General features: G+C 43.4%; 13 pseudogenes; all 13 read left to right on the forward strand.

Moving 5' to 3' along the window:
* The first annotated feature begins 1,258 nt into the window (after positions 1-1,258).
* On the forward strand, positions 1,259-1,522 carry LOC130287656 (U2 spliceosomal RNA; annotated as a pseudogene).
* A 1,462-nt stretch (positions 1,523-2,984) lies between these two features.
* LOC130287658 (U2 spliceosomal RNA) lies at positions 2,985-3,248 on the forward strand (annotated as a pseudogene).
* A 1,476-nt stretch (positions 3,249-4,724) lies between these two features.
* Positions 4,725-4,988, forward strand: LOC130287659 (U2 spliceosomal RNA; annotated as a pseudogene).
* A 1,472-nt stretch (positions 4,989-6,460) lies between these two features.
* Positions 6,461-6,724, forward strand: LOC130287660 (U2 spliceosomal RNA; annotated as a pseudogene).
* A 1,483-nt stretch (positions 6,725-8,207) lies between these two features.
* Positions 8,208-8,471, forward strand: LOC130287661 (U2 spliceosomal RNA; annotated as a pseudogene).
* Positions 8,472-9,945: 1,474 nt separating this feature from the next.
* Positions 9,946-10,209, forward strand: LOC130287663 (U2 spliceosomal RNA; annotated as a pseudogene).
* Positions 10,210-11,679: 1,470 nt separating this feature from the next.
* On the forward strand, positions 11,680-11,943 carry LOC130286803 (U2 spliceosomal RNA; annotated as a pseudogene).
* A 1,487-nt stretch (positions 11,944-13,430) lies between these two features.
* On the forward strand, positions 13,431-13,694 carry LOC130286805 (U2 spliceosomal RNA; annotated as a pseudogene).
* A 1,479-nt stretch (positions 13,695-15,173) lies between these two features.
* On the forward strand, positions 15,174-15,438 carry LOC130288576 (U2 spliceosomal RNA; annotated as a pseudogene).
* A 1,473-nt stretch (positions 15,439-16,911) lies between these two features.
* LOC130286806 (U2 spliceosomal RNA) lies at positions 16,912-17,175 on the forward strand (annotated as a pseudogene).
* Positions 17,176-18,651: 1,476 nt separating this feature from the next.
* On the forward strand, positions 18,652-18,915 carry LOC130286807 (U2 spliceosomal RNA; annotated as a pseudogene).
* Positions 18,916-20,390: 1,475 nt separating this feature from the next.
* Positions 20,391-20,654, forward strand: LOC130286808 (U2 spliceosomal RNA; annotated as a pseudogene).
* Positions 20,655-22,121: 1,467 nt separating this feature from the next.
* On the forward strand, positions 22,122-22,385 carry LOC130286810 (U2 spliceosomal RNA; annotated as a pseudogene).
* Positions 22,386-22,604: the final 219 nt, after the last annotated feature.

Genomic DNA, 22,604 nt, shown 5'->3' on the forward strand with positions numbered 1-22,604 from the left:
ATGACAGGTAGCTGTCTTGTGGGTGGTGCTGAATCCTGTTAAATGACATGAGGGTCTCATGCCTATACACAAGGGTGTGTCATTGCTGTTGCTTGACCATGCATTGGTTTCTGTGGTCAGTGAATGATAAAAACAAAATTTACCATCCATTGATGGATGGGAAATCCGCCATGAGGCATTTGTTTTTAGAAACTGCTGCTCACAACCAATGTTGCAATGGAGTGTCTCCATCTGCTGGTGGTATTGGAAAGGCATTAGTGCTATGACAGGGTCTGAAGAAGAAGAAGAAGAAGAAGAAGAAGAAGACGGAAAAAAATATATATAAAAAGAAAAAGAGAGAGAGAGAGAGAGACTGACTTAGTGAGCGAGTGAGTGAGAGAGTGAGAGTGAGTGAGAGTGAATGAGTGAGTGAGTGATTGAGTGAGTGAGTGAGTGAGTGAGAACAAATGAGTTAAAGCAAGTGAGTGAGAGAGATCGAATGAATGAAAGTCTGAATGACAGAAAGAAAAAAGGATGAAGAAAGAAGCATGAAGAAAAAAAAATGTATATGGAGTTGCTGACATGAGTGCAATCTACAAAGCCGTTGAGGCTGATCCTCATGGGAGGATTATTGCACCAGGACCCTTAGCACTTTTAAAATGCCATTCAATGCCACGGGCTAGATGTAAACTGCAGATGACCATGTTGTGGTAGTTACCATGGATACCCAAGTGATGTGTGAGCTAACACATAGGCCCAACAGATTCCAAGAAGGCCAGAATCACCAGCGGCACCACCATCGATTGTCAGGTCACCCGGATTCAGCAAATACCAGAGTCCAAAATGATGCAGGTTTATACTGTTAATTTTCAGTTTATCGTTACAGTTGGTGTTATTCCATGTCGGAAGGGACGCAGCTACAGCCAGTGGGGTAACTAGAGACAGGCAGGCAGCTATGTGCAACAAAGGTAGGCGTGTTGTTTTCATATGCAGATCTGAAATATTGTCTTATATGCAAGAGGAGGAGTGATGGGGGTTCAGGCAAAAGCCAGGCTATGGATTGCATTGCTAAATGCTCCATCAGAGTGCAATGGTCGCCTGTCCTTTTTTTAAGTGATGATGTGGGTTTAGCCTGTGCTGTATGTATGTATGGGTGGCTGACTGCCACCCACCCAGAAAGTGTATGGGAGGCTGGTTGGCTGCCAGCCTTCCTTCCATTCCTATGAGTAATGTGAGTGCTCATGAAGGGGACATGGTTGGGTCCACCCCTTTCCCGGTTATCCCCTCTAGGCCTTTTGGCTTAGATCAAGTGTAAAAAAAGAAAGGATCTTGCGACAGATCGCATCCTGAGGCATGTTTTTTTTTGTGTGAATACTTGCACTTGGGTGACTTGTGAGCACATACTGATACATACGTTCCCTATCTGGGGACCATAAATTAAATGGATTTTTGAGAAAGGGAGCTGATTTGGAAGCTTGCTTCTGTCGCCCTATGCATTGACCCGATGTGGCAGTATCTTCGGGTAGTGAACAGTGCACCACCCCATTCCAGTGTTAAACAAGAAAGATTCTCATTTAATCCTCCGTGGGTGAGAATTTGAGTTTGAGAATTGGAGACCAAAATGATGAGTTGCACTGACTGGTTTATGAACGTCTATTCATTTAGCGTTTTAATGACCATGTTTGCACACTGATTGGTGTAAAAAAATAAAATAAAACTAAATAATAATAATCTAGCACACCTGTGCAGGTTTGACATGACATGACAGGTAGCTGTCTTGTGGGTGGTGCTGAATCCTGTTAAATGACATGAGGGTCTCATGCCTATACACAAGGGTGTGTCATTGCTGTTGCTTGACCATGCATTGGTTTCTGTGGTCAGTGAATGATAAAAACAAAATTTACCATCCATTGATGGATGGGAAATCCGCCATGAGGCATTTGTTTTTAGAAACTGCTGCTCACAACCAATGTTGCAATGGAGTGTCTCCATCTGCTGGTGGTATTGGAAAGGCATTAGTGCTATGACAGGGTCTGAAGAAGAAGAAGAAGAAGAAGAAGACGGAAAAAAATATATATAAAAAGAAAAAGAGAGAGAGAGAGAGAGACTGACTTAGTGAGCGAGTGAGTGAGAGAGTGAGAGTGAGTGAGAGTGAATGAGTGAGTGATTGAGTGAGTGAGTGAGTGAGAACAAATGAGTTAAAGCAAGTGAGTGAGAGAGATCGAATGAATGAAAGTCTGAATGACAGAAAGAAAAAAGGATGAAGAAAGAAGCATGAAGAAAAAAAAATGTATATGGAGTTGCTGACATGAGTGCAATCTACAAAGCCGTTGAGGCTGATCCTCATGGGAGGATTATTGCACCAGGACCCTTAGCACTTTTAAAATGCCATTCAATGCCACGGGCTAGATGTAAACTGCAGATGACCATGTTGTGGTAGTTACCATGGATACCCAAGTGATGTGTGAGCTAACACATAGGCCCAACAGATTCCAAGAAGGCCAGAATCACCAGCGGCACCACCATCGATTGTCAGGTCACCCGGATTCAGCAAATACCAGAGTCCAAAATGATGCAGGTTTATACTGTTAATTTTCAGTTTATCGTTACAGTTGGTGTTATTCCATGTCGGAAGGGACGCAGCTACAGCCAGTGGGGTAACTAGAGACAGGCAGGCAGCTATGTGCAACAAAGGTAGGCGTGTTGTTTTCATATGCAGATCTGAAATATTGTCTTATATGCAAGAGGAGGAGTGATGGGGGTTCAGGCAAAAGCCAGGCTATGGATTGCATTGCTAAATGCTCCATCAGAGTGCAATGGTCGCCTGTCCTTTTTTTAAGTGATGATGTGGGTTTAGCCTGTGCTGTATGTATGTATGGGTGGCTGACTGCCACCCACCCAGAAAGTGTATGGGAGGCTGGTTGGCTGCCAGCCTTCCTTCCATTCCTATGAGTAATGTGAGTGCTCATGAAGGGGACATGGTTGGGTCCACCCCTTTCCCGGTTATCCCCTCTAGGCCTTTTGGCTTAGATCAAGTGTAAAAAAAGAAAGGATCTTGCGACAGATCGCATCCTGAGGCATGTTTTTTTTTGTGTGAATACTTGCACTTGGGTGACTTGTGAGCACATACTGATACATACGTTCCCTATCTGGGGACCATAAATTAAATGGATTTTTGAGAAAGGGAGCTGATTTGGAAGCTTGCTTCTGTCGCCCTATGCATTGACCCGATGTGGCAGTATCTTCGGGTAGTGAACAGTGCACCACCCCATTCCAGTGTTAAACAAGAAAGATTCTCATTTAATCCTCCGTGGGTGAGAATTTGAGTTTGAGAATTGGAGACCAAAATGATGAGTTGCACTGACTGGTTTATGAACGTCTATTCATTTAGCGTTTTAATGACCATGTTTGCACACTGATTGGTGTAAAAAAATAAAATAAAACTAAATAATAATAATCTAGCACACCTGTGCAGGTTTGACATGACATGACAGGTAGCTGTCTTGTGGGTGGTGCTGAATCCTGTTAAATGACATGAGGGTCTCATGCCTATACACAAGGGTGTGTCATTGCTGTTGCTTGACCATGCATTGGTTTCTGTGGTCAGTGAATGATAAAAACAAAATTTACCATCCATTGATGGATGGGAAATCCGCCATGAGGCATTTGTTTTTAGAAACTGCTGCTCACAACCAATGTTGCAATGGAGTGTCTCCATCTGCTGGTGGTATTGGAAAGGCATTAGTGCTATGACAGGGTCTGAAGAAGAAGAAGAAGAAGAAGAAGAAGAAGACGGAAAAAAATATATATAAAAAGAAAAAGAGAGAGAGAGAGAGAGACTGACTTAGTGAGCGAGTGAGTGAGAGAGTGAGAGTGAGTGAGAGTGAATGAGTGAGTGAGTGATTGAGTGAGTGAGTGAGTGAGTGAGAACAAATGAGTTAAAGCAAGTGAGTGAGAGAGATCGAATGAATGAAAGTCTGAATGACAGAAAGAAAAAAGGATGAAGAAAGAAGCATGAAGAAAAAAAAATGTATATGGAGTTGCTGACATGAGTGCAATCTACAAAGCCGTTGAGGCTGATCCTCATGGGAGGATTATTGCACCAGGACCCTTAGCACTTTTAAAATGCCATTCAATGCCACGGGCTAGATGTAAACTGCAGATGACCATGTTGTGGTAGTTACCATGGATACCCAAGTGATGTGTGAGCTAACACATAGGCCCAACAGATTCCAAGAAGGCCAGAATCACCAGCGGCACCACCATCGATTGTCAGGTCACCCGGATTCAGCAAATACCAGAGTCCAAAATGATGCAGGTTTATACTGTTAATTTTCAGTTTATCGTTACAGTTGGTGTTATTCCATGTCGGAAGGGACGCAGCTACAGCCAGTGGGGTAACTAGAGACAGGCAGGCAGCTATGTGCAACAAAGGTAGGCGTGTTGTTTTCATATGCAGATCTGAAATATTGTCTTATATGCAAGAGGAGGAGTGATGGGGGTTCAGGCAAAAGCCAGGCTATGGATTGCATTGCTAAATGCTCCATCAGAGTGCAATGGTCGCCTGTCCTTTTTTTAAGTGATGATGTGGGTTTAGCCTGTGCTGTATGTATGTATGGGTGGCTGACTGCCACCCACCCAGAAAGTGTATGGGAGGCTGGTTGGCTGCCAGCCTTCCTTCCATTCCTATGAGTAATGTGAGTGCTCATGAAGGGGACATGGTTGGGTCCACCCCTTTCCCGGTTATCCCCTCTAGGCCTTTTGGCTTAGATCAAGTGTAAAAAAAGAAAGGATCTTGCGACAGATCGCATCCTGAGGCATGTTTTTTTTTGTGTGAATACTTGCACTTGGGTGACTTGTGAGCACATACTGATACATACGTTCCCTATCTGGGGACCATAAATTAAATGGATTTTTGAGAAAGGGAGCTGATTTGGAAGCTTGCTTCTGTCGCCCTATGCATTGACCCGATGTGGCAGTATCTTCGGGTAGTGAACAGTGCACCACCCCATTCCAGTGTTAAACAAGAAAGATTCTCATTTAATCCTCCGCCTCCGTGGGTGAGAATTTGAGTTTGAGAATTGGAGACCAAAATGATGAGTTGCACTGACTGGTTTATGAACGTCTATTCATTTAGCGTTTTAATGACCATGTTTGCACACTGATTGGTGTAAAAAAATAAAATAAAACTAAATAATAATAATCTAGCACACCTGTGCAGGTTTGACATGACATGACAGGTAGCTGTCTTGTGGGTGGTGCTGAATCCTGTTAAATGACATGAGGGTCTCATGCCTATACACAAGGGTGTGTCATTGCTGTTGCTTGACCATGCATTGGTTTCTGTGGTCAGTGAATGATAAAAACAAAATTTACCATCCATTGATGGATGGGAAATCCGCCATGAGGCATTTGTTTTTAGAAACTGCTGCTCACAACCAATGTTGCAATGGAGTGTCTCCATCTGCTGGTGGTATTGGAAAGGCATTAGTGCTATGACAGGGTCTGAAGAAGAAGAAGAAGAAGAAGAAGACGGAAAAAAATATATATAAAAAGAAAAAGAGAGAGAGAGAGAGAGACTGACTTAGTGAGCGAGTGAGTGAGAGAGTGAGAGTGAGTGAGAGTGAATGAGTGAGTGATTGAGTGAGTGAGTGAGTGAGTGAGAACAAATGAGTTAAAGCAAGTGAGTGAGAGAGATCGAATGAATGAAAGTCTGAATGACAGAAAGAAAAAAGGATGAAGAAAGAAGCATGAAGAAAAAAAAATGTATATGGAGTTGCTGACATGAGTGCAATCTACAAAGCCGTTGAGGCTGATCCTCATGGGAGGATTATTGCACCAGGACCCTTAGCACTTTTAAAATGCCATTCAATGCCACGGGCTAGATGTAAACTGCAGATGACCATGTTGTGGTAGTTACCATGGATACCCAAGTGATGTGTGAGCTAACACATAGGCCCAACAGATTCCAAGAAGGCCAGAATCACCAGCGGCACCACCATCGATTGTCAGGTCACCCGGATTCAGCAAATACCAGAGTCCAAAATGATGCAGGTTTATACTGTTAATTTTCAGTTTATCGTTACAGTTGGTGTTATTCCATGTCGGAAGGGACGCAGCTACAGCCAGTGGGGTAACTAGAGACAGGCAGGCAGCTATGTGCAACAAAGGTAGGCGTGTTGTTTTCATATGCAGATCTGAAATATTGTCTTATATGCAAGAGGAGGAGTGATGGGGGTTCAGGCAAAAGCCAGGCTATGGATTGCATTGCTAAATGCTCCATCAGAGTGCAATGGTCGCCTGTCCTTTTTTTAAGTGATGATGTGGGTTTAGCCTGTGCTGTATGTATGTATGGGTGGCTGACTGCCACCCACCCAGAAAGTGTATGGGAGGCTGGTTGGCTGCCAGCCTTCCTTCCATTCCTATGAGTAATGTGAGTGCTCATGAAGGGGACATGGTTGGGTCCACCCCTTTCCCGGTTATCCCCTCTAGGCCTTTTGGCTTAGATCAAGTGTAAAAAAAGAAAGGATCTTGCGACAGATCGCATCCTGAGGCATGTTTTTTTTTGTGTGAATACTTGCACTTGGGTGACTTGTGAGCACATACTGATACATACGTTCCCTATCTGGGGACCATAAATTAAATGGATTTTTGAGAAAGGGAGCTGATTTGGAAGCTTGCTTCTGTCGCCCTATGCATTGACCCGATGTGGCAGTATCTTCGGGTAGTGAACAGTGCACCACCCCATTCCAGTGTTAAACAAGAAAGATTCTCATTTAATCCTCCGTGGGTGAGAATTTGAGTTTGAGAATTGGAGACCAAAATGATGAGTTGCACTGACTGGTTTATGAACGTCTATTCATTTAGCGTTTTAATGACCATGTTTGCACACTGATTGGTGTAAAAAAATAAAATAAAACTAAATAATAATAATCTAGCACACCTGTGCAGGTTTGACATGACATGACAGGTAGCTGTCTTGTGGGTGGTGCTGAATCCTGTTAAATGACATGAGGGTCTCATGCCTATACACAAGGGTGTGTCATTGCTGTTGCTTGACCATGCATTGGTTTCTGTGGTCAGTGAATGATAAAAACAAAATTTACCATCCATTGATGGATGGGAAATCCGCCATGAGGCATTTGTTTTTAGAAACTGCTGCTCACAACCAATGTTGCAATGGAGTGTCTCCATCTGCTGGTGGTATTGGAAAGGCATTAGTGCTATGACAGGGTCTGAAGAAGAAGAAGAAGAAGAAGAAGAAGAAGAAGACGGAAAAAAATATATATAAAAAGAAAAAGAGAGAGAGAGAGAGAGACTGACTTAGTGAGCGAGTGAGTGAGAGAGTGAGAGTGAGTGAGAGTGAATGAGTGAGTGAGTGATTGAGTGAGTGAGTGAGTGAGTGAGTGAGAACAAATGAGTTAAAGCAAGTGAGTGAGAGAGATCGAATGAATGAAAGTCTGAATGACAGAAAGAAAAAAGGATGAAGAAAGAAGCATGAAGAAAAAAAAATGTATATGGAGTTGCTGACATGAGTGCAATCTACAAAGCCGTTGAGGCTGATCCTCATGGGAGGATTATTGCACCAGGACCCTTAGCACTTTTAAAATGCCATTCAATGCCACGGGCTAGATGTAAACTGCAGATGACCATGTTGTGGTAGTTACCATGGATACCCAAGTGATGTGTGAGCTAACACATAGGCCCAACAGATTCCAAGAAGGCCAGAATCACCAGCGGCACCACCATCGATTGTCAGGTCACCCGGATTCAGCAAATACCAGAGTCCAAAATGATGCAGGTTTATACTGTTAATTTTCAGTTTATCGTTACAGTTGGTGTTATTCCATGTCGGAAGGGACGCAGCTACAGCCAGTGGGGTAACTAGAGACAGGCAGGCAGCTATGTGCAACAAAGGTAGGCGTGTTGTTTTCATATGCAGATCTGAAATATTGTCTTATATGCAAGAGGAGGAGTGATGGGGGTTCAGGCAAAAGCCAGGCTATGGATTGCATTGCTAAATGCTCCATCAGAGTGCAATGGTCGCCTGTCCTTTTTTTAAGTGATGATGTGGGTTTAGCCTGTGCTGTATGTATGTATGGGTGGCTGACTGCCACCCACCCAGAAAGTGTATGGGAGGCTGGTTGGCTGCCAGCCTTCCTTCCATTCCTATGAGTAATGTGAGTGCTCATGAAGGGGACATGGTTGGGTCCACCCCTTTCCCGGTTATCCCCTCTAGGCCTTTTGGCTTAGATCAAGTGTAAAAAAAGAAAGGATCTTGCGACAGATCGCATCCTGAGGCATGTTTTTTTTTGTGTGAATACTTGCACTTGGGTGACTTGTGAGCACATACTGATACATACGTTCCCTATCTGGGGACCATAAATTAAATGGATTTTTGAGAAAGGGAGCTGATTTGGAAGCTTGCTTCTGTCGCCCTATGCATTGACCCGATGTGGCAGTATCTTCGGGTAGTGAACAGTGCACCACCCCATTCCAGTGTTAAACAAGAAAGATTCTCATTTAATCCTCCGTGGGTGAGAATTTGAGTTTGAGAATTGGAGACCAAAATGATGAGTTGCACTGACTGGTTTATGAACGTCTATTCATTTAGCGTTTTAATGACCATGTTTGCACACTGATTGGTGTAAAAAAATAAAATAAAACTAAATAATAATAATCTAGCACACCTGTGCAGGTTTGACATGACATGACAGGTAGCTGTCTTGTGGGTGGTGCTGAATCCTGTTAAATGACATGAGGGTCTCATGCCTATACACAAGGGTGTGTCATTGCTGTTGCTTGACCATGCATTGGTTTCTGTGGTCAGTGAATGATAAAAACAAAATTTACCATCCATTGATGGATGGGAAATCCGCCATGAGGCATTTGTTTTTAGAAACTGCTGCTCACAACCAATGTTGCAATGGAGTGTCTCCATCTGCTGGTGGTATTGGAAAGGCATTAGTGCTATGACAGGGTCTGAAGAAGAAGAAGAAGAAGAAGAAGACGGAAAAAAATATATATAAAAAGAAAAAGAGAGAGAGAGAGAGAGACTGACTTAGTGAGCGAGTGAGTGAGAGAGTGAGAGTGAGTGAGAGTGAATGAGTGAGTGAGTGATTGAGTGAGTGAGTGAGTGAGTGAGTGAGAACAAATGAGTTAAAGCAAGTGAGTGAGAGAGATCGAATGAATGAAAGTCTGAATGACAGAAAGAAAAAAGGATGAAGAAAGAAGCATGAAGAAAAAAAAATGTATATGGAGTTGCTGACATGAGTGCAATCTACAAAGCCATTGAGGCTGATCCTCATGGGAGGATTATTGCACCAGGACCCTTAGCACTTTTAAAATGCCATTCAATGCCACGGGCTAGATGTAAACTGCAGATGACCATGTTGTGGTAGTTACCATGGATACCCAAGTGATGTGTGAGCTAACACATAGGCCCAACAGATTCCAAGAAGGCCAGAATCACCAGCGGCACCACCATCGATTGTCAGGTCACCCGGATTCAGCAAATACCAGAGTCCAAAATGATGCAGGTTTATACTGTTAATTTTCAGTTTATCGTTACAGTTGGTGTTATTCCATGTCGGAAGGGACGCAGCTACAGCCAGTGGGGTAACTAGAGACAGGCAGGCAGCTATGTGCAACAAAGGTAGGCGTGTTGTTTTCATATGCAGATCTGAAATATTGTCTTATATGCAAGAGGAGGAGTGATGGGGGTTCAGGCAAAAGCCAGGCTATGGATTGCATTGCTAAATGCTCCATCAGAGTGCAATGGTCGCCTGTCCTTTTTTTAAGTGATGATGTGGGTTTAGCCTGTGCTGTATGTATGTATGGGTGGCTGACTGCCACCCACCCAGAAAGTGTATGGGAGGCTGGTTGGCTGCCAGCCTTCCTTCCATTCCTATGAGTAATGTGAGTGCTCATGAAGGGGACATGGTTGGGTCCACCCCTTTCCCGGTTATCCCCTCTAGGCCTTTTGGCTTAGATCAAGTGTAAAAAAAGAAAGGATCTTGCGACAGATCGCATCCTGAGGCATGTTTTTTTTTGTGTGAATACTTGCACTTGGGTGACTTGTGAGCACATACTGATACATACGTTCCCTATCTGGGGACCATAAATTAAATGGATTTTTGAGAAAGGGAGCTGATTTGGAAGCTTGCTTCTGTCGCCCTATGCATTGACCCGATGTGGCAGTATCTTCGGGTAGTGAACAGTGCACCACCCCATTCCAGTGTTAAACAAGAAAGATTCTCATTTAATCCTCCGTGGGTGAGAATTTGAGTTTGAGAATTGGAGACCAAAATGATGAGTTGCACTGACTGGTTTATGAACGTCTATTCATTTAGCGTTTTAATGACCATGTTTGCACACTGATTGGTGTAAAAAAATAAAATAAAACTAAATAATAATAATCTAGCACACCTGTGCAGGTTTGACATGACATGACAGGTAGCTGTCTTGTGGGTGGTGCTGAATCCTGTTAAATGACATGAGGGTCTCATGCCTATACACAAGGGTGTGTCATTGCTGTTGCTTGACCATGCATTGGTTTCTGTGGTCAGTGAATGATAAAAACAAAATTTACCATCCATTGATGGATGGGAAATCCGCCATGAGGCATTTGTTTTTAGAAACTGCTGCTCACAACCAATGTTGCAATGGAGTGTCTCCATCTGCTGGTGGTATTGGAAAGGCATTAGTGCTATGACAGGGTCTGAAGAAGAAGAAGAAGAAGAAGAAGACGGAAAAAAATATATATAAAAAGAAAAAGAGAGAGAGAGAGAGAGACTGACTTAGTGAGCGAGTGAGTGAGAGAGTGAGAGTGAGTGAGAGTGAATGAGTGAGTGAGTGATTGAGTGAGTGAGTGAGTGAGTGAGAACAAATGAGTTAAAGCAAGTGAGTGAGAGAGATCGAATGAATGAAAGTCTGAATGACAGAAAGAAAAAAGGATGAAGAAAGAAGCATGAAGAAAAAAAAATGTATATGGAGTTGCTGACATGAGTGCAATCTACAAAGCCGTTGAGGCTGATCCTCATGGGAGGATTATTGCACCAGGACCCTTAGCACTTTTAAAATGCCATTCAATGCCACGGGCTAGATGTAAACTGCAGATGACCATGTTGTGGTAGTTACCATGGATACCCAAGTGATGTGTGAGCTAACACATAGGCCCAACAGATTCCAAGAAGGCCAGAATCACCAGCGGCACCTCCATCGATTGTCAGGTCACCCGGATTCAGCAAATACCAGAGTCCAAAATGATGCAGGTTTATACTGTTAATTTTCAGTTTATCGTTACAGTTGGTGTTATTCCATGTCGGAAGGGACGCAGCTACAGCCAGTGGGGTAACTAGAGACAGGCAGGCAGCTATGTGCAACAAAGGTAGGCGTGTTGTTTTCATATGCAGATCTGAAATATTGTCTTATATGCAAGAGGAGGAGTGATGGGGGTTCAGGCAAAAGCCAGGCTATGGATTGCATTGCTAAATGCTCCATCAGAGTGCAATGGTCGCCTGTCCTTTTTTTAAGTGATGATGTGGGTTTAGCCTGTGCTGTATGTATGTATGGGTGGCTGACTGCCACCCACCCAGAAAGTGTATGGGAGGCTGGTTGGCTGCCAGCCTTCCTTCCATTCCTATGAGTAATGTGAGTGCTCATGAAGGGGACATGGTTGGGTCCACCCCTTTCCCGGTTATCCCCTCTAGGCCTTTTGGCTTAGATCAAGTGTAAAAAAAGAAAGGATCTTGCGACAGATCGCATCCTGAGGCACGTTTTTTTTTGTGTGAATACTTGCACTTGGGTGACTTGTGAGCACATACTGATACATACGTTCCCTATCTGGGGACCATAAATTAAATGGATTTTTGAGAAAGGGAGCTGATTTGGAAGCTTGCTTCTGTCGCCCTATGCATTGACCCGATGTGGCAGTATCTTCGGGTAGTGAACAGTGCACCACCCCATTCCAGTGTTAAACAAGAAAGATTCTCATTTAATCCTCCGTGGGTGAGAATTTGAGTTTGAGAATTGGAGACCAAAATGATGAGTTGCACTGACTGGTTTATGAACGTCTATTCATTTAGCGTTTTAATGACCATGTTTGCACACTGATTGGTGTAAAAAAATAAAATAAAACTAAATAATAATAATCTAGCACACCTGTGCAGGTTTGACATGACATGACAGGTAGCTGTCTTGTGGGTGGTGCTGAATCCTGTTAAATGACATGAGGGTCTCATGCCTATACACAAGGGTGTGTCATTGCTGTTGCTTGACCATGCATTGGTTTCTGTGGTCAGTGAATGATAAAAACAAAATTTACCATCCATTGATGGATGGGAAATCCGCCATGAGGCATTTGTTTTTAGAAACTGCTGCTCACAACCAATGTTGCAATGGAGTGTCTCCATCTGCTGGTGGTATTGGAAAGGCATTAGTGCTATGACAGGGTCTGAAGAAGAAGAAGAAGAAGAAGAAGAAGAAGAAGAAGAAGAAGAAGAAGACGGAAAAAAATATATATAAAAAGAAAAAGAGAGAGAGAGAGAGAGACTGACTTAGTGAGCGAGTGAGTGAGAGAGTGAGAGTGAGTGAGAGTGAATGAGTGAGTGAGTGATTGAGTGAGTGAGTGAGTAACAAATGAGTTAAAGCAAGTGAGTGAGAGAGATCGAATGAATGAAAGTCTGAATGACAGAAAGAAAAAAGGATGAAGAAAGAAGCATGAAGAAAAAAAAATGTATATGGAGTTGCTGACATGAGTGCAATCTACAAAGCCGTTGAGGCTGATCCTCATGGGAGGATTATTGCACCAGGACCCTTAGCACTTTTAAAATGCCATTCAATGCCACGGGCTAGATGTAAACTGCAGATGACCATGTTGTGGTAGTTACCATGGATACCCAAGTGATGTGTGAGCTAACACATAGGCCCAACAGATTCCAAGAAGGCCAGAATCACCAGCGGCACCACCATCGATTGTCAGGTCACCCGGATTCAGCAAATACCAGAGTCCAAAATGATGCAGGTTTATACTGTTAATTTTCAGTTTATCGTTACAGTTGGTGTTATTCCATGTCGGAAGGGACGCAGCTACAGCCAGTGGGGTAACTAGAGACAGGCAGGCAGCTATGTGCAACAAAGGTAGGCGTGTTGTTTTCATATGCAGATCTGAAATATTGTCTTATATGCAAGAGGAGGAGTGATGGGGGTTCAGGCAAAAGCCAGGCTATGGATTGCATTGCTAAATGCTCCATCAGAGTGCAATGGTCGCCTGTCCTTTTTTTAAGTGATGATGTGGGTTTAGCCTGTGCTGTATGTATGTATGGGTGGCTGACTGCCACCCACCCAGAAAGTGTATGGGAGGCTGGTTGGCTGCCAGCCTTCCTTCCATTCCTATGAGTAATGTGAGTGCTCATGAAGGGGACATGGTTGGGTCCACCCCTTTCCCGGTTATCCCCTCTAGGCCTTTTGGCTTAGATCAAGTGTAAAAAAAGAAAGGATCTTGCGACAGATCGCATCCTGAGGCACGTTTTTTTTTGTGTGAATACTTGCACTTGGGTGACTTGTGAGCACATACTGATACATACGTTCCCTATCTGGGGACCATAAATTAAATGGATTTTTGAGAAAGGGAGCTGATTTGGAAGCTTGCTTCTGTCGCCCTATGCATTGACCCGATGTGGCAGTATCTTCGGGTAGTGAACAGTGCACCACCCCATTCCAGTGTTAAACAAGAAAGATTCTCATTTAATCCTCCGTGGGTGAGAATTTGAGTTTGAGAATTGGAGACCAAAATGATGAGTTGCACTGACTGGTTTATGAACGTCTATTCATTTAGCGTTTTAATGACCATGTTTGCACACTGATTGGTGTAAAAAAATAAAATAAAACTAAATAATAATAATCTAGCACACCTGTGCAGGTTTGACATGACATGACAGGTAGCTGTCTTGTGGGTGGTGCTGAATCCTGTTAAATGACATGAGGGTCTCATGCCTATACACAAGGGTGTGTCATTGCTGTTGCTTGACCATGCATTGGTTTCTGTGGTCAGTGAATGATAAAAACAAAATTTACCATCCATTGATGGATGGGAAATCCGCCATGAGGCATTTGTTTTTAGAAACTGCTGCTCACAACCAATGTTGCAATGGAGTGTCTCCATCTGCTGGTGGTATTGGAAAGGCATTAGTGCTATGACAGGGTCTGAAGAAGAAGAAGAAGAAGAAGAAGAAGACGGAAAAAAATATATATAAAAAGAAAAAGAGAGAGAGAGAGAGAGAGACTGACTTAGTGAGCGAGTGAGTGAGAGAGTGAGAGTGAGTGAGAGTGAATGAGTGAGTGAGTGATTGAGTGAGTGAGTGAGTGAGTGAGTGAGAACAAATGAGTTAAAGCAAGTGAGTGAGAGAGATCGAATGAATGAAAGTCTGAATGACAGAAAGAAAAAAGGATGAAGAAAGAAGCATGAAGAAAAAAAAATGTATATGGAGTTGCTGACATGAGTGCAATCTACAAAGCCGTTGAGGCTGATCCTCATGGGAGGATTATTGCACCAGGACCCTTAGCACTTTTAAAATGCCATTCATTGCCACGGGCTAGATGTAAACTGCAGATGACCATGTTGTGGTAGTTACCATGGATACCCAAGTGATGTGTGAGCTAACACATAGGCCCAACAGATTCCAAGAAGGCCAGAATCACCAGCGGCACCACCATCGATTGTCAGGTCACCCGGATTCAGCAAATACCAGAGTCCAAAATGATGCAGGTTTATACTGTTAATTTTCAGTTTATCGTTACAGTTGGTGTTATTCCATGTCGGAAGGGACGCAGCTACAGCCAGTGGGGTAACTAGAGACAGGCAGGCAGCTATGTGCAACAAAGGTAGGCGTGTTGTTTTCATATGCAGATCTGAAATATTGTCTTATATGCAAGAGGAGGAGTGATGGGGGTTCAGGCAAAAGCCAGGCTATGGATTGCATTGCTAAATGCTCCATCAGAGTGCAATGGTCGCCTGTCCTTTTTTTAAGTGATGATGTGGGTTTAGCCTGTGCTGTATGTATGTATGGGTGGCTGACTGCCACCCACCCAGAAAGTGTATGGGAGGCTGGTTGGCTGCCAGCCTTCCTTCCATTCCTATGAGTAATGTGAGTGCTCATGAAGGGGACATGGTTGGGTCCACCCCTTTCCCGGTTATCCCCTCTAGGCCTTTTGGCTTAGATCAAGTGTAAAAAAAAGAAAGGATCTTGCGACAGATCGCATCCTGAGGCACGTTTTTTTTTGTGTGAATACTTGCACTTGGGTGACTTGTGAGCACATACTGATACATACGTTCCCTATCTGGGGACCATAAATTAAATGGATTTTTGAGAAAGGGAGCTGATTTGGAAGCTTGCTTCTGTCGCCCTATGCATTGACCCGATGTGGCAGTATCTTCGGGTAGTGAACAGTGCACCACCCCATTCCAGTGTTAAACAAGAAAGATTCTCATTTAATCCTCCGTGGGTGAGAATTTGAGTTTGAGAATTGGAGACCAAAATGATGAGTTGCACTGACTGGTTTATGAACGTCTATTCATTTAGCGTTTTAATGACCATGTTTGCACACTGATTGGTGTAAAAAAATAAAATAAAACTAAATAATAATAATCTAGCACACCTGTGCAGGTTTGACATGACATGACAGGTAGCTGTCTTGTGGGTGGTGCTGAATCCTGTTAAATGACATGAGGGTCTCATGCCTATACACAAGGGTGTGTAATTGCTGTTGCTTGACCATGCATTGGTTTCTGTGGTCAGTGAATGATAAAAACAAAATTTACCATCCATTGATGGATGGGAAATCCGCCATGAGGCATTTGTTTTTAGAAACTGCTGCTCACAACCAATGTTGCAATGGAGTGTCTCCATCTGCTGGTGGTATTGGAAAGGCATTAGTGCTATGACAGGGTCTGAAGAAGAAGAAGAAGAAGAAGAAGAAGACGGAAAAAAATATATATAAAAAGAAAAAGAGAGAGAGAGAGAGAGACTGACTTAGTGAGCGAGTGAGTGAGAGAGTGAGAGTGAGTGAGAGTGAATGAGTGAGTGAGTGATTGAGTGAGTGAGTGAGTGAGTGAGAACAAATGAGTTAAAGCAAGTGAGTGAGAGAGATCGAATGAATGAAAGTCTGAATGACAGAAAGAAAAAAGGATGAAGAAAGAAGCATGAAGAAAAAAAAATGTATATGGAGTTGCTGACATGAGTGCAATCTACAAAGCCGTTGAGGCTGATCCTCATGGGAGGATTATTGCACCAGGACCCTTAGCACTTTTAAAATGCCATTCAATGCCACGGGCTAGATGTAAACTGCAGATGACCATGTTGTGGTAGTTACCATGGATACCCAAGTGATGTGTGAGCTAACACATAGGCCCAACAGATTCCAAGAAGGCCAGAATCACCAGCGGCACCACCATCGATTGTCAGGTCACCCGGATTCAGCAAATACCAGAGTCCAAAATGATGCAGGTTTATACTGTTAATTTTCAGTTTATCGTTACAGTTGGTGTTATTCCATGTCGGAAGGGACGCAGCTACAGCCAGTGGGGTAACTAGAGACAGGCAGGCAGCTATGTGCAACAAAGGTAGGTGTGTTGTTTTCATATGCAGATCTGAAATATTGTCTTATATGCAAGAGGAGGAGTGATGGGGGTTCAGGCAAAAGCCAGGCTATGGATTGCATTGCTAAATGCTCCATCAGAGTGCAATGGTCGCCTGTCCTTTTTTTAAGTGATGATGTGGGTTTAGCCTGTGCTGTATGTATGTATGGGTGGCTGACTGCCACCCACCCAGAAAGTGTATGGGAGGCTGGTTGGCTGCCAGCCTTCCTTCCATTCCTATGAGTAATGTGAGTGCTCATGAAGGGGACATGGTTGGGTCCACCCCTTTCCCGGTTATCCCCTCTAGGCCTTTTGGCTTAGATCAAGTGTAAAAAAAGAAAGGATCTTGCGACAGATCGCATCCTGAGGCACGTTTTTTTTTGTGTGAATACTTGCACTTGGGTGACTTGTGAGCACATACTGATACATACGTTCCCTATCTGGGGACCATAAATTAAATGGATTTTTGAGAAAGGGAGCTGATTTGGAAGCTTGCTTCTGTCGCCCTATGCATTGACCCGATGTGGCAGTATCTTCGGGTAGTGAACAGTGCACCACCCCATTCCAGTGTTAAACAAGAAAGATTCTCATTTAATCCTCCGTGGGTGAGAATTTGAGTTTGAGAATTGGAGACCAAAATGATGAGTTGCACTGACTGGTTTATGAACGTCTATTCATTTAGCGTTTTAATGACCATGTTTGCACACTGATTGGTGTAAAAAAATAAAATAAAACTAAATAATAATAATCTAGCACACCTGTGCAGGTTTGACATGACATGACAGGTAGCTGTCTTGTGGGTGGTGCTGAATCCTGTTAAATGACATGAGGGTCTCATGCCTATACACAAGGGTGTGTCATTGCTGTTGCTTGACCATGCATTGGTTTCTGTGGTCAGTGAATGATAAAAACAAAATTTACCATCCATTGATGGATGGGAAATCCGCCATGAGGCATTTGTTTTTAGAAACTGCTGCTCACAACCAATGTTGCAATGGAGTGTCTCCATCTGCTGGTGGTATTGGAAAGGCATTAGTGCTATGACAGGGTCTGAAGAAGAAGAAGAAGAAGAAGAAGAAGAAGACGGAAAAAAATATATATAAAAAGAAAAAGAGAGAGAGAGAGAGAGACTGACTTAGTGAGCGAGTGAGTGAGAGAGTGAGAGTGAGTGAGAGTGAATGAGTGAGTGAGTGATTGAGTGAGTGAGTGAGTGAGTGAGAACAAATGAGTTAAAGCAAGTGAGTGAGAGAGATCGAATGAATGAAAGTCTGAATGACAGAAAGAAAAAAGGATGAAGAAAGAAGCATGAAGAAAAAAAAATGTATATGGAGTTGCTGACATGAGTGCAATCTACAAAGCCGTTGAGGCTGATCCTCATGGGAGGATTATTGCACCAGGACCCTTAGCACTTTTAAAATGCCATTCAATGCCACGGGCTAGATGTAAACTGCAGATGACCATGTTGTGGTAGTTACCATGGATACCCAAGTGATGTGTGAGCTAACACATAGGCCCAACAGATTCCAAGAAGGCCAGAATCACCAGCGGCACCACCATCGATTGTCAGGTCACCCGGATTCAGCAAATACCAGAGTCCAAAATGATGCAGGTTTATACTGTTAATTTTCAGTTTATCGTTACAGTTGGTGTTATTCCATGTCGGAAGGGACGCAGCTACAGCCAGTGGGGTAACTAGAGACAGGCAGGCAGCTATGTGCAACAAAGGTAGGCGTGTTGTTTTCATATGCAGATCTGAAATATTGTCTTATATGCAAGAGGAGGAGTGATGGGGGTTCAGGCAAAAGCCAGGCTATGGATTGCATTGCTAAATGCTCCATCAGAGTGCAATGGTCGCCTGTCCTTTTTTTAAGTGATGATGTGGGTTTAGCCTGTGCTGTATGTATGTATGGGTGGCTGACTGCCACCCACCCAGAAAGTGTATGGGAGGCTGGTTGGCTGCCAGCCTTCCTTCCATTCCTATGAGTAATGTGAGTGCTCATGAAGGGGACATGGTTGGGTCCACCCCTTTCCCGGTTATCCCCTCTAGGCCTTTTGGCTTAGATCAAGTGTAAAAAAAGAAAGGATCTTGCGACAGATCGCATCCTGAGGCACGTTTTTTTTTGTGTGAATACTTGCACTTGGGTGACTTGTGAGCACATACTGATACATACGTTCCCTATCTGGGGACCATAAATTAAATGGATTTTTGAGAAAGGGAGCTGATTTGGAAGCTTGCTTCTGTCGCCCTATGCATTGACCCGATGTGGCAGTATCTTCGGGTAGTGAACAGTGCACCACCCCATTCCAGTGTTAAACAAGAAAGATTCTCATTTAATCCTCCGTGGGTGAGAATTTGAGTTTGAGAATTGGAGACCAAAATGATGAGTTGCACTGACTGGTTTATGAACGTCTATTCATTTAGCGTTTTAATGACCATGTTTGCACACTGATTGGTGTAAAAAAATAAAATAAAACTAAATAATAATAATCTAGCACACCTGTGCAGGTTTGACATGACATGACAGGTAGCTGTCTTGTGGGTGGTGCTGAATCCTGTTAAATGACATGAGGGTCTCATGCCTATACACAAGGGTGTGTCATTGCTGTTGCTTGACCATGCATTGGTTTCTGTGGTCAGTGAATGATAAAAACAAAATTTACCATCCATTGATGGATGGGAAATCCGCCATGAGGCATTTGTTTTTAGAAACTGCTGCTCACAACCAATGTTGCAATGGAGTGTCTCCATCTGCTGGTGGTATTGGAAAGGCATTAGTGCTATGACAGGGTCTGAAGAAGAAGAAGAAGAAGAAGAAGAAGAAGAAGACGGAAAAAAATATATATAAAAAGAAAAAGAGAGAGAGAGAGAGAGACTGACTTAGTGAGCGAGTGAGTGAGAGAGTGAGAGTGAGTGAGAGTGAATGAGTGAGTGAGTGATTGAGTGAGTGAGTGAGTGAGAACAAATGAGTTAAAGCAAGTGAGTGAGAGAGATCGAATGAATGAAAGTCTGAATGACAGAAAGAAAAAAGGATGAAGAAAGAAGCATGAAGAAAAAAAAATGTATATGGAGTTGCTGACATGAGTGCAATCTACAAAGCCGTTGAGGCTGATCCTCATGGGAGGATTATTGCACCAGGACCCTTAGCACTTTTAAAATGCCATTCAATGCCACGGGCTAGATGTAAACTGCAGATGACCATGTTGTGGTAGTTACCATGGATACCCAAGTGATGTGTGAGCTAACACATAGGCCCAACAGATTCCAAGAAGGCCAGAATCACCAGCGGCACCACCATCGATTGTCAGGTCACCCGGATTCAGCAAATACCAGAGTCCAAAATGATGCAGGTTTATACTGTTAATTTTCAGTTTATCGTTACAGTTGGTGTTATTCCATGTCGGAAGGGACGCAGCTACAGCCAGTGGGGTAACTAGAGACAGGCAGGCAGCTATGTGCAACAAAGGTAGGCGTGTTGTTTTCATATGCAGATCTGAAATATTGTCTTATATGCAAGAGGAGGAGTGATGGGGGTTCAGGCAAAAGCCAGGCTATGGATTGCATTGCTAAATGCTCCATCAGAGTGCAATGGTCGCCTGTCCTTTTTTTAAGTGATGATGTGGGTTTAGCCTGTGCTGTATGTATGTATGGGTGGCTGACTGCCACCCACCCAGAAAGTGTATGGGAGGCTGGTTGGCTGCCAGCCTTCCTTCCATTCCTATGAGTAATGTGAGTGCTCATGAAGGGGACATGGTTGGGTCCACCCCTTTCCCGGTTATCCCCTCTAGGCCTTTTGGCTTAGATCAAGTGTAAAAAAAGAAAGGATCTTGCGACAGATCGCATCCTGAGGCACGTTTTTTTTTGTGTGAATACTTGCACTTGGGTGACTTGTGAGCACATACTGATACATACGTTCCCTATCTGGGGACCATAAATTAAATGGATTTTTGAGAAAGGGAGCTGATTTGGAAGCTTGCTTCTGTCGCCCTATGCATTGACCCGATGTGGCAGTATCTTCGGGTAGTGAACAGTGCACCACCCCATTCCAGTGTTAAACAAGAAAGATTCTCATTTAATCCTCCGTGGGTGAGAATTTGAGTTTGAGAATTGGAGACCAAAATGATGAGTTGCACTGACTGGTTTATGAACGTCTATTCATTTAGCGTTTTAATGACCATGTTTGCACACTGATTGGTGTAAAAAAATAAAATAAAACTAAATAATAATAATCTAGCACACCTGTGCAGGTTTGACATGACATGACAGGTAGCTGTCTTGTGGGTGGTGCTGAATCCTGTTAAATGACATGAGGGTCTCATGCCTATACACAAGGGTGTGTCATTGCTGTTGCTTGACCATGCATTGGTTTCTGTGGTCAGTGAATGATAAAAACAAAATTTACCATCCATTGATGGATGGGAAATCCGCCATGAGGCATTTGTTTTTAGAAACTGCTGCTCACAACCAATGTTGCAATGGAGTGTCTCCATCTGCTGGTGGTATTGGAAAGGCATTAGTGCTATGACAGGGTCTGAAGAAGAAGAAGAAGAAGAAGACGGAAAAAAATATATATAAAAAGAAAAAGAGAGAGAGAGAGAGAGACTGACTTAGTGAGCGAGTGAGTGAGAGAGTGAGAGTGAGTGAGAGTGAATGAGTGAGTGAGTGATTGAGTGAGTGAGTGAGTGAGTGAGAACAAATGAGTTAAAGCAAGTGAGTGAGAGAGATCGAATGAATGAAAGTCTGAATGACAGAAAGAAAAAAGGATGAAGAAAGAAGCATGAAGAAAAAAAAATGTATATGGAGTTGCTGACATGAGTGCAATCTACAAAGCCGTTGAGGCTGATCCTCATGGGAGGATTATTGCACCAGGACCCTTAGCACTTTTAAAATGCCATTCAATGCCACGGGCTAGATGTAAACTGCAGATGACCATGTTGTGGTAGTTACCATGGATACCCAAGTGATGTGTGAGCTAACACATAGGCCCAACAGATTCCAAGAAGGCCAGAATCACCAGCGGCACCACCATCGATTGTCAGGTCACCCGGATTCAGCAAATACCAGAGTCCAAAATGATGCAGGTTTATACTGTTAATTTTCAGTTTATCGTTACAGTTGGTGTTATTCCATGTCGGAAGGGACGCAGCTACAGCCAGTGGGGTAACTAGAGACAGGCAGGCAGCTATGTGCAACAAAGGTAGGCGTGTTGTTTTCATATGCAGATCTGAAATATTGTCTTATATGCAAGAGGAGGAGTGATGGGGGTTCAGGCAAAAGCCAGGCTATGGATTGCATTGCTAAATGCTCCATCAGAGTGCAATGGTCGCCTGTCCTTTTTTTAAGTGATGATGTGGGTTTAGCCTGTGCTGTATGTATGTATGGGTGGCTGACTGCCACCCACCCAGAAAGTGTATGGGAGGCTGGTTGGCTGCCAGCCTTCCTTCCATTCCTATGAGTAATGTGAGTGCTCATGAAGGGGACATGGTTGGGTCCACCCCTTTCCCGGTTATCCCCTCTAGGCCTTTTGGCTTAGATCAAGTGTAAAAAAAGAAAGGATCTTGCGACAGATCGCATCCTGAGGCACGTTTTTTTTTGTGTGAATACTTGCACTTGGGTGACTTGTGAGCACATACTGATACATACGTTCCCTATCTGGGGACCATAAATTAAATGGATTTTTGAGAAAGGGAGCTGATTTGGAAGCTTGCTTCTGTCGCCCTATGCATTGACCCGATGTGGCAGTATCTTCGGGTAGTGAACAGTGCACCACCCCATTCCAGTGTTAAACAAGAAAGATTCTCATTTAATCCTCCGTGGGTGAGAATTTGAGTTTGAGAATTGGAGACCAAAATGATGAGTTGCACTGACTGGTTTATGAACGTCTATTCATTTAGCGTTTTAATGACCATGTTTGCACACTGATTGGTGTAAAAAAATAAAATAAAACTAAATAATAATAATCTAGCACACCTGTGCAGGTTTGACATGACA

This window comes from Hyla sarda, chromosome 8 (genome assembly GCF_029499605.1).
Source record: "Hyla sarda isolate aHylSar1 chromosome 8, aHylSar1.hap1, whole genome shotgun sequence".
In the NCBI taxonomy this organism is placed as follows: Eukaryota; Metazoa; Chordata; class Amphibia; order Anura; family Hylidae; genus Hyla; species Hyla sarda.